Consider the following 13,427-nt stretch of genomic DNA (forward strand, 5'->3'; position numbering starts at 1 on the left):
GTTTGCCATTAAAAACCTAACCTTGCTTGCTGGATTATACACATGGCGGCGTTCTGAGTTGAGATCTGCACATGCAACTCTTACTTTTGTGTAAACCATTAATTGATGTAAAAGGGAGATTTTCATGGACATTTAAGTTCATACTTTTTTTAATTTAACTAGGCAAGTCAGTTAAGAACAAATTCTTATTTACAATGATGGCCTACCGGGGAACAGTGGGTTAACTGCCTTGTTCAGGGGCAGAACGACAGATTTGTACCTTGTCAGCTCAGGTATTCAATCCAGCAACCTTTCGGTTACTGGCCCAATGCTCTAAACACTAGGCTACCTGCCACCCCTTGACCCGTTGATTTATCCCACATTTTGTTGTATTAAAGCCTGAATTAAAAATGGATGACATTTATTTTCCTCTCATCCAGCTACACACAAATCCCCATAATGACAAAGTGAAAACATCTTTTTAGAAATCAAAAAAAAAATCTGAAAATTAAATGCAGAAATATCTAATTTACATTAGTATTCACACCCCTGAGTCAACCAGGTTTTTCTCTAGGATTTTGCCTGTGCTTAGCTCTATTCCATTTATTTTTATCCCCAAAAATCTCTCTAGTCCTTGCCGATGACAAGCATACCCATAACATATTGAAGCCACCACCATGCTTGAAAATATGAAGAGTGGTACTCAGTGATGTGTTGGATTTACCCCAAACGTAACACTTTGCATTCAGGACATGAAGTTAATTTATTTGGCACATTTTTTGCAGTTTGTCTTTAATGCCTTCATTGCAAATCGGATGCATGTTTTGGAATATTTTTTATTCTGTACAGGCTACCTTCTTTCACTGTGTCATTTAGGTTAGCATTGGAGAGTAACTACAATGTTGTTGACCTATCCTCAATTTTCTCCTATCACATCCATTAACCTCTCTGGGACATCTGGGACGCTAGCGTTCCACCCGTGGTACACACTATCAACAGCCAGTGAAATAGCAGGGTGGCAAATTCAAAACAACAAAAATCTCATAATTCAAATTTCTCAAACATACAAGTATTATACATCATTTTAAAGATAAGATTCTCCTTAATCTAACCACAGTGTCCGATTTCAAAAAGGCTTTACGGCGAAAGCAAAACATTAGATTATGTTAGGACATCACCTTGACAAGAAAAACCACACAGCCATTTTCCAAGCAAGGAGAGGTGTCACAAAAACCAGAAATACAGCTAAAATTAATCACTAACCTTTGATGATCATCAGATGACACTCCCAGGACTCAATGTTACAAAATACATGTATGTTTTGTTCGATAAAGTTCATATTTATATCCATAAACCCCATTTTACATTGGCGTGTGATGTTCAGAAAATATATTCCCACCAAAACCTCTGGTGAATGAGCACATCAATTTACAAAAATACTCATCATAAACGTTGATAAACTTTACAACAGTTATTGAAAGAATTATAGATATACTACTCCTTAAATACTACTCCTAATTAATTACTACTCCTTCAGATTTTAAAATAGCTTTTCGGCGAAAGCACATTTTTCAATATTCTGAGTACAAAGCTCAGCCATCAAAGCAAGTTCTGGAGTCAACTAAACTCAGAATTAGTATTATAAATCTCCCCTTACCTTTGCTGATCTTCGTCGGAATGCACTACCAGGACTCCCACAAGAAATGTTCTTTTTGTTCAAAATACTCCATATTTATGTCCAAATACCTCCGTTTTGTTCGCGCGTTCAGATCTCTATCCAAAGGCATAACGTGTGAGCGTAAAACAAGAGACAAAAATTCAAATATTTCCATTACCGTTCTTAGAAACATGTCAAATGATGTTTACAATCAATCCTTTGGGTCTTTTTAACATAAAACGTCGATAATATTCCAACCGGACAATAGCGTATTCATTACAGAAGAAAAAGAAGGAGCGGCGCGCCAAACGTGCCTGCGCAGTAAACAACTCACTACTCCCAGGCAGTCCACTGATTGACTGAGCTCCTATTCTCTACCCAGTAACAGTAGACGGATGAAACAAGTTTCCAAAGGCTGTTGACAGCCAATGAAAGCCTTAGGAAGTGCAAAATGACCCCACATACACTGTAGTTTGAACAGGGATGAGATAGAAAAACTACAAGTCACTTCCTGGTTGGATTTTTTTTCTCAGGTTTTTGCCTGCCATATGAGTTCTGTTATACTCACAGACATCATTCAAACAGTTTTAGAAACTTCAGAGTGTTTTTTATCCAAATATACTAATAACATGCATATCCTACCTTCTGGGCCCGAGAAGCAGGCAGATTAATTTGGGCATGCCTTTCATCCGGACGTCAAAATACTGCCCCCTATCCAAGAGAAGTTTTAAACAGTCACTGTTTTAAAGTCACCATTGGCCTCATGGTAAAATCCCTGAGTGGTTTCCTTCCTCTCCAGTAACTGAGTTAGGAAGGTCGCCTGTATCTTTATAGTGACTGTGTGTATTGATACACCATCCAACGTGTAATTAATAACTTCACCATGCTCAAAGGGATATTTCTAAAAACATAATGCCACTTTGACATTATGGGGTATTGTGTGTAGGCGAGTGACAAACAATCTCAATTAAATCCATTATAAATTCAGGCTGTAAAACACCAAAATGGGGAAAAAGGCAATAGGTGTCATTACTTTCTGAAGGCACTGTAGATTTCAAGTCAAAATACCTACCACCCATTATGCACATACTGCATTTGATTGTACCAATATTTGAAAATGTTTTGCATGTGCCTTGCAATTTACAGTATGTACACAAAAAGGTAATACATGTACTTTCAAAAGACAGCAGCCATCAACTGACTGCCTGAACCTGTTCATGTTATGAACAGGTTTGGACTTGTTGATTTGTTTCCCCAATCCTCTGAAATTCTTACTGACTCTGATAACTGGCTACTAAAAGCTTGAGAGAAAGCTTTCTTAATACAGCATTGTTTCTATTTTGTACCACATACTGGATTGGACAGGATGTCATTATACTTGGAAATTAGACTTAGTGATGGATGGACTTCAAATACTGATTTGTGTCATGGGTGACCTGCTTGATACTAACACATAGCACTCTGCAGTCATTGTGTGAGGATGTGGGTTTGGCAAGTAAGAATGTATTGGTGAACCTTTGTCCTCTTGGGAAAAGCAGATAACAGGAGATGAGAGGAGTGTTAAGTTCCAACAGGCAGGTGCCCTTCTAGTTTTCAAAGTGCCCTTTTAGGTGGTGGTATAATTTCCACCCAAAATAAGTTTGTCAATATTTTTTTTCATTGTTGTTTGGACCCCACTGCCCGCAAGTCGTCGTCAAGTTTGCCACCCCCCCACCCTGTCCGTTGGTTGTGCCTGTTGAAAGGCACGTGCACAGATAGGGCTCTATCTGTGCAGAGCACATGTCCATTTGCCTTTTCTAGTCTCCAAAGTGCCCTTTTCAGTGGTGATAGAATCATCTATTCTTCAGAACCAAAATGTTGTGTGTCTTGATTGTTGACCAATGACCAGTCATCAGCATTGGCAAACAAACGAACTTCAAACAAATGCAGGTGTGCATATTCAGATTAGTGCCCCTAAATAACTTGTTAAATTTCCTCCAGTTTTGCCTGACAAAAGAATAGTCGTACATTTATGTTATCCATATAAAATACAGTTTAGAAAACTACTATGGAGATATTTTGCCAGAACAACAATAGGCTACCTGGCGATCTGATTTATCAGTTTCATATATGCTTGCTGGACTAGGCCTATTACATAACCACAACCAACCCCAACAAATGGATTGGTAATTATTGGTAATGTCATGACATGACCTTCCCTAATGTTGTGGCAATGTAATCTACCAATAATTACTAATCCATTACATCAGGGTTGGTCGTGGTTAGGTAACGTTTGCTGTGAGTTTGGGTGGCTACTGGCAATATTGTATGTTTAATATTATGGGATGAAGATGCAACATATTCTGGTGAACTTATTACGATATTTGTGAGGAAGAACAGGGCTACCCGGCTGGTAAGGAGCACTCTGCAGGGAAGCTGCCCTCCAAAGTGATGGCACCTTGCCGATAGAACATGGTTTTCCTAGTTGATATTGGATCCTAAAATGAATTAATTTCTGCTCCAGATGCAGGCGTAAAACAGTTTATTTCTGTATCTGGCGTTTTGAAAATGCATCAACCTTTATGCTGTAATGGCAGGCTACATTTGCGCAGCGATTTTGCACGCATGTTGTAGTGTTCACACATACATGGACTTGCGCGCGGGTCCCAAGTTTTGTAACACAATTTTTTGGTGGTAGTGGATCAAAAAGTTTGAAAACCACTGTGATACATGATAGTGGCAACAAATGGAGTTGGGTTGGATATAGTAATGGTATTTCTTACAGTCTTCTATTTTGACTGGAATTGTGTGGCTATTCCAGTTCAAAACAGTTTTGCTAAATACTTTACTCAGATTATGCTGCTTTCCCCTCCTCTTCTTGTAATAATTGCTCAAGAGTCTGTGGGGGCGCAATTTTTTTCGTTTGAGCACATTCCCCCCAAAATGACATACAATATTTGATGGGGGGTAAGAGCTTTCATTGTCTGCTTATGTCTCTTTTATTTATCCTACAGTTCTGACTTGGTGTACTGTTAGAATGACCCATGATATGCTTACTGTATGCTTACTGTAAGAATGACCCATGATCTGAATTCTGTCGCTGTACATTTCAAAAGTGCTGAACAAATAGTTATATTGACTACGTCCGTCTTAGCTTGCTCATTAATGTTTTCATCGAAATTACGGATTGCCTCTTATCCGCTCATCGTTCCCTTTTGCCATAGTTTGTACATCTCAATTGTCAGTAGAAAACACATTTGTTTGAGCAATTCAGCCATATCAGCTATGTTTTTAAAAAAAGGCAGTAAATGAGGCTGAATTAACTGTTTCGCTGCCAGACAAGGCTCCGCTGACAGCCAGGTGTAGCGGTGGTGAGGATTCACACCATGGGGTTGAAAAGAAAGCTCTGCTGTTGGGACAGCTTTATGTAGGCCCTAACAGTTCGAGGGCACCGTTTGTCACTGTTATAGTGCAACTAATGTATTGTTTAGTGTTGTGTTGTGTAGTGGCTTTGCTGGCATGCATCTAAAAAATAAGTTGAGTTAACCCCACCAATCGCCACTGAAACGGAATGTGCAATAATTATATAAGTGACATATGTGACCGATTGCTTTGGTCTTATGTAGCAAAATTTGAAATGGTGTTTTTAACGCTGGATAAAAGCAGAGACACAGTGCTACAAAATGGTATATCATACACTGCATTTGAGGAACAATGGGAAAGTATTTCTGCTTTGAAAGTTGATAAACTTCTAACCTCACTTTTGAGAAAATGGTCTTTGAATGTTTTGGTACCTACTGGAGAGCTCTTCTTTGTCTACACCCATTCCGCGTCATTCACACCCTCTTATGCTTTAGCCCCATCCATCTCTTTAAGGGTTGATCCGAGCATTCTGTCCTAACAACAACAGTTAAATAGAAATCAGCAAAAAAGGAAGCGTCCCTTTTTCAGGACCCTGTCTTTCAAAGATAATTCGTAAAAATCCAAATAACTTCACAGATATTCATTGTAAAGGGTTTAAACACTGTTTCCCATGCTTGTTTCCCCGAGGCCTGTACTCTGGAGCGGGATCGATTTGGAGGTGGAGGGTCCGTCATGGTCTGGGGCGGTGTGTCGCAGCATCATCGTACTGAACTTGTTGTCATTGCAGGTAATCTCAACGCTGTGAGTTACAGGGAAGACATCCTCCTCCCTCATGTTGTACCCTTCCTGCAGGCTCATCCTGACATGACCCTCCAGCATGACAATGCCACCAGCCATACTGCTTGTTCTGTGCGTGATTTCCTGCAAGACAGGAATGTCAGTGTTCTGCCGTGGCCAGCGAAGAGCCCGGATCTCAATCCCATTGAGCACGTCTGGGACCTGTTGGATCGGAGGGTGAGAGCTACCAGAAATGAAACTTGCAGGTGCCTTGGTGGAAGAGTGGGGTAACATCTCACAGCAAGATCTGGCAAATCTGGTGCAGTCATTGAGGAGAAGATGCACTGCAGTACTTAATGCAGCTGGTGGCCACACCAGATACTGACTGTTACTTCTGATTTTGACACCCCCTTTGTTCAAGGACACATTATTCAATTTCTGTTAGTCACATGTCTGTGGAACTTTTTCAGTTCATGTCTCAGTTGTTGAATCTTGTTATGTTCATACAAATATTTACACATGATAAGTTTGCTGAAAATAAACGCAGTTGACAGTGAGAGGACGTTTCTTTTTTTGCTGAGTTTACATAAATAATGAAGCAGGTTAATAGGTTAAACGTTTCACTTTTAATTTCAATGCTTTTTTTCAAGATACAACATTCTCATCTTTGGCGGTATAGATGCATTTTCAAGGAAGGTAAGTATATTATTTTGTATGCATATTGCATATTTCCCATCACCTAATGAACAACCACAATACCAGTCTGGTGTTAAGCGTAGGCTACCTCTTGTATAGATGTTCTATCTGGACACTGCGGCCAATAACAAAGCAGCAACTGCTTTTGGATACTTTATGGATGGAGTCGGCAGAAATGGATGGCCTTGAAGGTAAATATGATATAGTAGAATTTAAAACATAATTACATGTATTATGCATATTCATCCTTACCACTAATGTATTGTAACATCTTGTGAGGAGTTACTTTCTGTATAAAAACCCTTGACATCTTCCTAATCAAACCTCCTAAGATTGCTTTCTGTGCTGTATTGACATATCCTGAAAATGACATCTGCTGCTTTAGATTGAACGGTCATATCTCAGTTATTGTTTTCATATCTACAAAAAATAAGCTATTTTCTTTACTTTCAGAGAGTGAGCTGATCAAGGGGTCATCTGGATGTTGCCAGATGTATGTTCACTGTCCGAGGAACAGGCCGTCAAAGCTTTATTGCTGGCAAAAGTGTCCATAACCAGATGTAATTAAACTGTTCTGTGTTCTTTTTCTCTTCCTCTCTGCCTGTCTTATTGTACATGGAACCTGTCTCACATGCATTATTTAAAAACCCTTAAGATGTCAGCTGCTAATTTTAAGATTTACACCACATAAACACTCAGACATTTTCACTGAACTATCAAGTCCCTGTTGCTGCCAAGTCATGAATTCCCTAGGGGATAACCAAGTGGTGAGACACATAGCCCTCTATATTTAAATGTTTCAGGTACACTCAGATAGGTGTCTGCGTCACATACACATATACACTGCTCATAAAAATAAAGGGAACACTTAAACAACACAATGTAACTCCAAGTCAATCACACTTCTGTGAAATCAAACTGTCTACTTAGGAAGCAACACTGATTGACAATACATTTCACATGCTGTTGTGCAAATGGAATAGACAACAGGTGGAAATTATAGGCAATTAGCAAGACACCCCCAATAAAGGAGTGGTTCTGCAGGTGGTGACCACAGACCACTTCTCAGTTCCTATGCTTCCTGGCTGATGTTTTGGTCACTTTTGAATGCTGGCGGTGCTTTCACTCTAGTGGTAGCATGAGACGAGTCTACAACCCACACAAGTGGCCCAGGTAGTGCAGCTCATCCAGGATGGCACATCAATGCGAGCTGTGGCAAGAAGGTTTGCTGTGTCTGTCAGCGTAGTGTCCAGAGCATGGAGGCGCTACCAGGAGACAGGCCAGCACATCAGGAGACGTGGAGGAGGCCGTAGGAGGGCAACAACCCAGCAGCAGGACCGCTACCTCCGCCTTTGTGCAAGGAGGTGCAGGAGGAGCACTGCCAGAGCCCTGCAAAATGACCTCCAGCAGGCCACAAATGCGCATGTGTCTGCTCAAACAGTCAGAAACAGACTCCATGAGGGTGGTATGAGGGCCCGACGTCCACAGGTGGGGGTTGTGCTTACAGCCCAACACCGTGCAGGGTGTTTGGCATTTGCCAGAGAACACCAAGATTGGCAAATTCGCCACTGGCGCCCTGTGCTCTTCACAGATGAAAGCAGGTTCACACTGAGCACGTGACAGAGTCTGGAGACGCCGTGGAGAACGTTCTGCTGCCTGCAACATCCTCCAGCATGACCGGTTTGGCGGTGGGTCAGTCATGGTGTGGGGTGGCATTTCTTTGGGGGGCCGCACAGCCCTCCATGTGCTCGCCAGAGGTAGCCTGACTGCCATTAGGTACCGAGATGAGATCCTCAGACCCCTTGTGAGACCATATGCTGGTGCGGTTGGCCCTGGGTTCCTGCTAATGCAAGACAATGCTAGACCTCATGTGGCTGGAGTGTGTCAGCAGTTCCTGCAAGAGGAAGGCATTGATGCTATGGACTGGCCCGCCCGTTCCCCAGACCTGAATCCAATTAAGCACATCTGGGACATCATGTCTCGCTCCATCCACCAACGCCACGTTGCACCACAGACTGTCCAGGAGGTGGCGGATGCTTTAGTCCAGGTCTGGGAGGAGATCCCTCAGGAGACCATCCGCCACCTCATCAGGAGCATGCCCAGGCTTTGTAGGGAGGTCATACAGGCACGTGGAGGCCACACACACTACTGAGCCTCATTTTGACTTGTTTTAATGACATTACATCAAAGTTGGATCAGCCTGTAGTGTGGTTTTCCACTTTAATTTTGAGTGTGACTCCAAATCCAGACCTCCATGGGTTGATAAATTGGATTTCCATTGATTATTTTTGTGTGATTTTGTTGTCAGCACATTCAACTATGTAAAGAAAAAAGTATTTAATAAGATTATTTCATTCATTCAGATCTAGGATGTGTTATTTTAGTGTTCCCTTTATTTTTTGGAGCAGTATATATTTCTCTCTGTTAGAGTGGAGCGCGTATAGAGAGATGTTTGGAGTGCTGTGACATGTCAGTACTACAACTTGCTGCACAGTTGAGGAAGAAAGATACCTTGACCTGTCAAATTCTATCCACCTCTTCTGTGTGGGATATGTGTTCTTACCTCGTCTGCGGGCAGATCAGCAGCATTTCACAGAGAGTTTGAATAATCATCCTTTAAGTACAGAGGCGAACCTAACACCTCACCAGCTGTGGCCTATCGGAATGCTCCAAACACATGTGTCTGAGCCAGACTATGCAGAGGTATGTGTCTGTGTGATATGTGAATGGCTTGACAGATCTTCCTTAAATTTGTTTATTTTGAGCATTCCAGATTCAGCAGGTGGAGAACCTGCTTTATCAGGAGGATATTCTGGAATCTAGAAACACGGACAATGGGGTCATTGTTCCTGACATCCCATCCCCCCTGTCTACTGAGAATATTGCTCTGCTGCAACGTGAAGTGAACCCTACCACTGACTCCTGTCACTAACCGGCTCGAAGTTCGTAACAAAAAGGGAGACAACGTGGAGATAAGGAATTACAAAATGTATTTATTAACTGAAGTAAACTAAATACAATTAACAATGGTGTGTGTAGTCAGTAATCAGTAGTGTAAATGAGTGGTTGCGTGCATAAATGTGATAATGAGGGCTGTTGAAAGGTGCCAAAGCAAACAAACAAAACAGTCACAAAAATGCCACAACCAAAATCTATCAGTGTGTCTGCATGGAGAGAGTCTCCTAAATGGGGAAGAGGTATATTTATCCCGGGACACACCCAGGCCCAGGCGTGTCCCATGTCCCTGCTCCGCCCACTGGCATCCTATTAAGGAAAAGAAGAACAAAGAGAAATAATAAGGCAGATAGAGTGGGAGGGTCGTCACACTCATCTTTTGGTCAGGACATATACATGCATGCTCTTCGATTAGTTATGAGTCTCCAGCCTTTTTAGGTGCAGTCCTCCCACACTATGTAGGATATTGTTTTAGCCCCAGTGCCACCCTTGATAATGGCCCAAAAAAAAAAATTGGGTTAGAAAACTGGTATGATGTAAACAAACTGTTTCAGTCATTGAAAAGAGCTTTTATGAAATGTAATTTATTTTTATACAATTAAACTTATTGTAAACCGATGGTATTTATTTCCACAAAGCAGCTTTGTTAATTAACACTTGTCTCTAAAAACAAACCCAACATCTGAACATATAAAACTGATAAATACCATGTAACAATCAACATTATGTAGCATAACCGTGTCCAAATAATCACATGTGAATAATTGTAACATGTGCACGGCACTACCATTGGGCATACAGCAAAAAGGTCCCAAGTTCAGAGGTGAATCTATAGTACGTTCCAATAATGCAGTGATCTATAAAACTGTCACGTCCTGACCAATATAAGTTGTTCTTTTCTATGGTAGAGTGGTCAGGGCGTGACAGGGGGTGTTTTTGTGTTTGTTCTATGTTTTCTCTTTCTATGTTGTAGTTCTAGTTTATCTATTTCTAGGTTGGGGTTTATTGGGTTGACCTTCAATTGGAGGCAGCTGGTCCTCGTTGCCTCTAATTGGAGGTCATATTTAGTAGGGGTGTTTCTGCATGTTGTTTGTGGGTGATTCATTTTGTGAAGTAGTGTATGCCTGCTCTGCGTCACGGCTTTCTTATTTTTGTATTCCAAGTTTGTTTATAGCATTAGTTTCACTATTGAAATAAAGATGCGGAACTACGATCACGCTGCGTATTGGTCCGATCCTTCCGAAAGCCATGACAAAACACTATCCAGTTACAGAAGAGTCCAAGACTCCATAGGTGTAATATGGCTCCTGAGGTGACTTTCTCTCCCCATATCATTTACTGAGCTGTCACCTTTACAGTTAGTGTACATGCCATCCAGTTTCTTAACATGAAAACAGGCAGTGACATAACAATGCTACAGTGACATAGAGCTCAGTGAACGGTGGTTAGTACAACTCTGTAAACACCAATACAGTACATCCACAAATACAGAACTTTGTTGTGTCAAAATATAAAAATGAGCAACTGCAGCAGCAACTGAAAAATTAAAGGTATATTTAATAAAACCTTCCATCCCTCACCTTATACAAATAACATAACCTTGGGTAATCAAAAGGATGTGTACAGTATTACTGTACATCAGCACCAAATTCCAGTCTAACAGAGTGGCACTGTCTCTCAGTGTTATCTTCATCATTTCTGAGCTCCAGAGGTTAAGTTGGAGACCACTGACTAAGCAGTGACTCTGGTGGATAGAGTACTACAAATTAATAACATAAAGACAGACCTAGCACCTTTGCTTATGTATAATGCTAGCTTTAAGAATCTCTCAATAATAGAGACGTCAAGCCCGGAGATATATTGGTCTATTACACTGCATTTGGATAATGTTTATATACTTTATTATTATATACCACTTGGTGTACACTATACTAAAATGAAGTCTGTATATAGAACACTACTGTATATAGAACAGCTTCAGGCACTTGTTAAACAAAATAAAGAATAAAAACAGAAATAATCACATATTAAAGGGGAGACAACCGATGATACCCTACAGTAGTTGCAGTACATCTGGAACACTATGTTGGCAAGGACCAGAAAATGAGTGAATTGTATGTAATTTCATTTACATAATTCCCATGGACTAGGATGATACAAAAACACATATTGTTGATACAGTGTAACACTCTTTACTAGCAATGGAGCCCCCTAAGGTTTTGGTGTTCGAAGGTATAGTCTAATAACAGTGTATAAAACATAATGCAAAAAGCCCAAATACTATATCAGTCCCCCTGACTATTATTTCCAATAGTCCATTCATCCATCCATTCATCCATCCATCCATCCATCCGTCCATCCATCCGTCCATCCATCCGTCCATCCGTCCAGCGTTTAGACCTCTGAGCTATCGCTGCAGTCTACCATCCTTCTATGAATGCTCTGAGTAGTAAGAGGTTAATAAAAAACATTTTCGAAATCACAGTTGTCAAGGGCATATATTTAAGAATTAATCCAAAAATAAAGCAAGAAAGATGACTGCTTCTCTTCACAGGAACATAATGTACTGTATGTGGTTTATCAGTCAGTTAACTTGAGTAGTTTTTCAGCTACACTCTATCAAATCTTGCACCGTGTTTGATTGCTGTTTCAATGTTTGATTGAAATGCATCATAATCTCCCAGATGGGCTGTGGTGTCTGCACTGTCAGCCACTGCATTACACTGGGAACAGAAAGTGATTCTCCATTCTTCTTTCTCTTCATTGTCTTTAGCCACAGGCAGGCTCACTTTCCCATCTGGTTTAGCATATTTATATTGGGAGGGAAAAATGTATAAGGGGTCAGTGCAATATCAACCAAAAACAAAATAACAGTTTTACATTGACATCGTTCCTATGGTGCAGTTCATCTGAGTTTAAAGACAAAAACATAACATACTACAGTAACAAAAGCAGGGAGTACAAACAATACATACCATCAAGTTCTTGGAGGAAATGCAAAACACAATTTCAACTCAGATCAAATGTGTCAACCCATGAAGGCTAATTGGTGCTTTGTTACAATAAGAAAACATTGAACATACCTTATTATGCTCCCCTTGTGATCCAAGTTGATGGGGCCTGTGTAGCCACAGTTGAGGATTCCTTCAGCGTAGGGTGACAGGTCAAAGGCATCTTCGATCTGAAAGCACATTTTATTTTTCAAACACAACTAACTCATTGCTGAAAGATTAATGAGGAGAATACACTTTCAATTTCATCAACACACCGTTATGAATAAAGGGGACAACTCTGTGTCATGTACACTATCCTTTGTTAGGTCCTTCAGGGTCCCGGTCACCAGATAGTGGTAACACCACTCCTGCATAAATTGTGGAGACGGTCCACCTTGTGCAGGGATCACTGCAAATATTTCACCTGCCACTCTGGATATAAGAGGTGAATTAAGAAAATGTTCCTTCTTGGTACTTATTTCACATTTAGAAACGTATGTGTTTTACAGAATTTTACATGTGCCTAACACTTTTTGTACAGTACTGTATGTATGTACAGGTGACAAATTGAAGGAAAAAATTGAATAAATGAGTGCATGTGGAATACACCGAGAGACCGTTACAGGTCTGAATCCTGTGGGGGGCATTTTCCTGGCATGTGGGGTCTCAACACCTTACTGAGACACTTTATGTTGGTTTTTCCTTTCATTAGTGACCCATCTGTAAGTATGTATGTAAGTATGCATGTATATGTGTATATATATATATATATATATATATATATATATATATATATATATATATATAATTTATCTAATATAGTCTCTTATACTTAATATGAACATATGTATGAGATGAAAATGAACAAACTTGAACAGGTCGTTGTCCAGGTCGTTGAGATAATATTTTGGCATCTTTCCGGTCTTGTCCTCCCCTTCAAAGAGGCACTTTCTATGCCAGCAACCATGTCTGTGCACAGAGAAACAAAAACAATTGTTGATTTGAAGTATTATTCACTAGCTGACTAC

At 40.5% G+C, this 13,427-nt stretch overlaps 1 long non-coding RNA gene across 1 annotated transcript; it reads right to left on the reverse strand.

Annotated features, from left to right (window-relative positions):
• Positions 1-10,412: 10,412 nt before the first annotated feature.
• Positions 10,413-13,080, reverse strand: LOC106602657 (uncharacterized). The gene is made up of 3 exons (XR_006769582.1): positions 12,675-13,080; positions 12,490-12,587; positions 10,413-12,203 (listed from the first exon to the last, which is right to left on the reverse strand). It is a non-coding gene; the product is annotated as an uncharacterized lncRNA (long non-coding RNA).
• Between the last annotated feature and the right edge of the window lie 347 nt (positions 13,081-13,427).

Source organism: Salmo salar, chromosome ssa04 (assembly GCF_905237065.1).
Source record: "Salmo salar chromosome ssa04, Ssal_v3.1, whole genome shotgun sequence".
Taxonomy (NCBI): domain Eukaryota; kingdom Metazoa; phylum Chordata; class Actinopteri; order Salmoniformes; family Salmonidae; genus Salmo; species Salmo salar.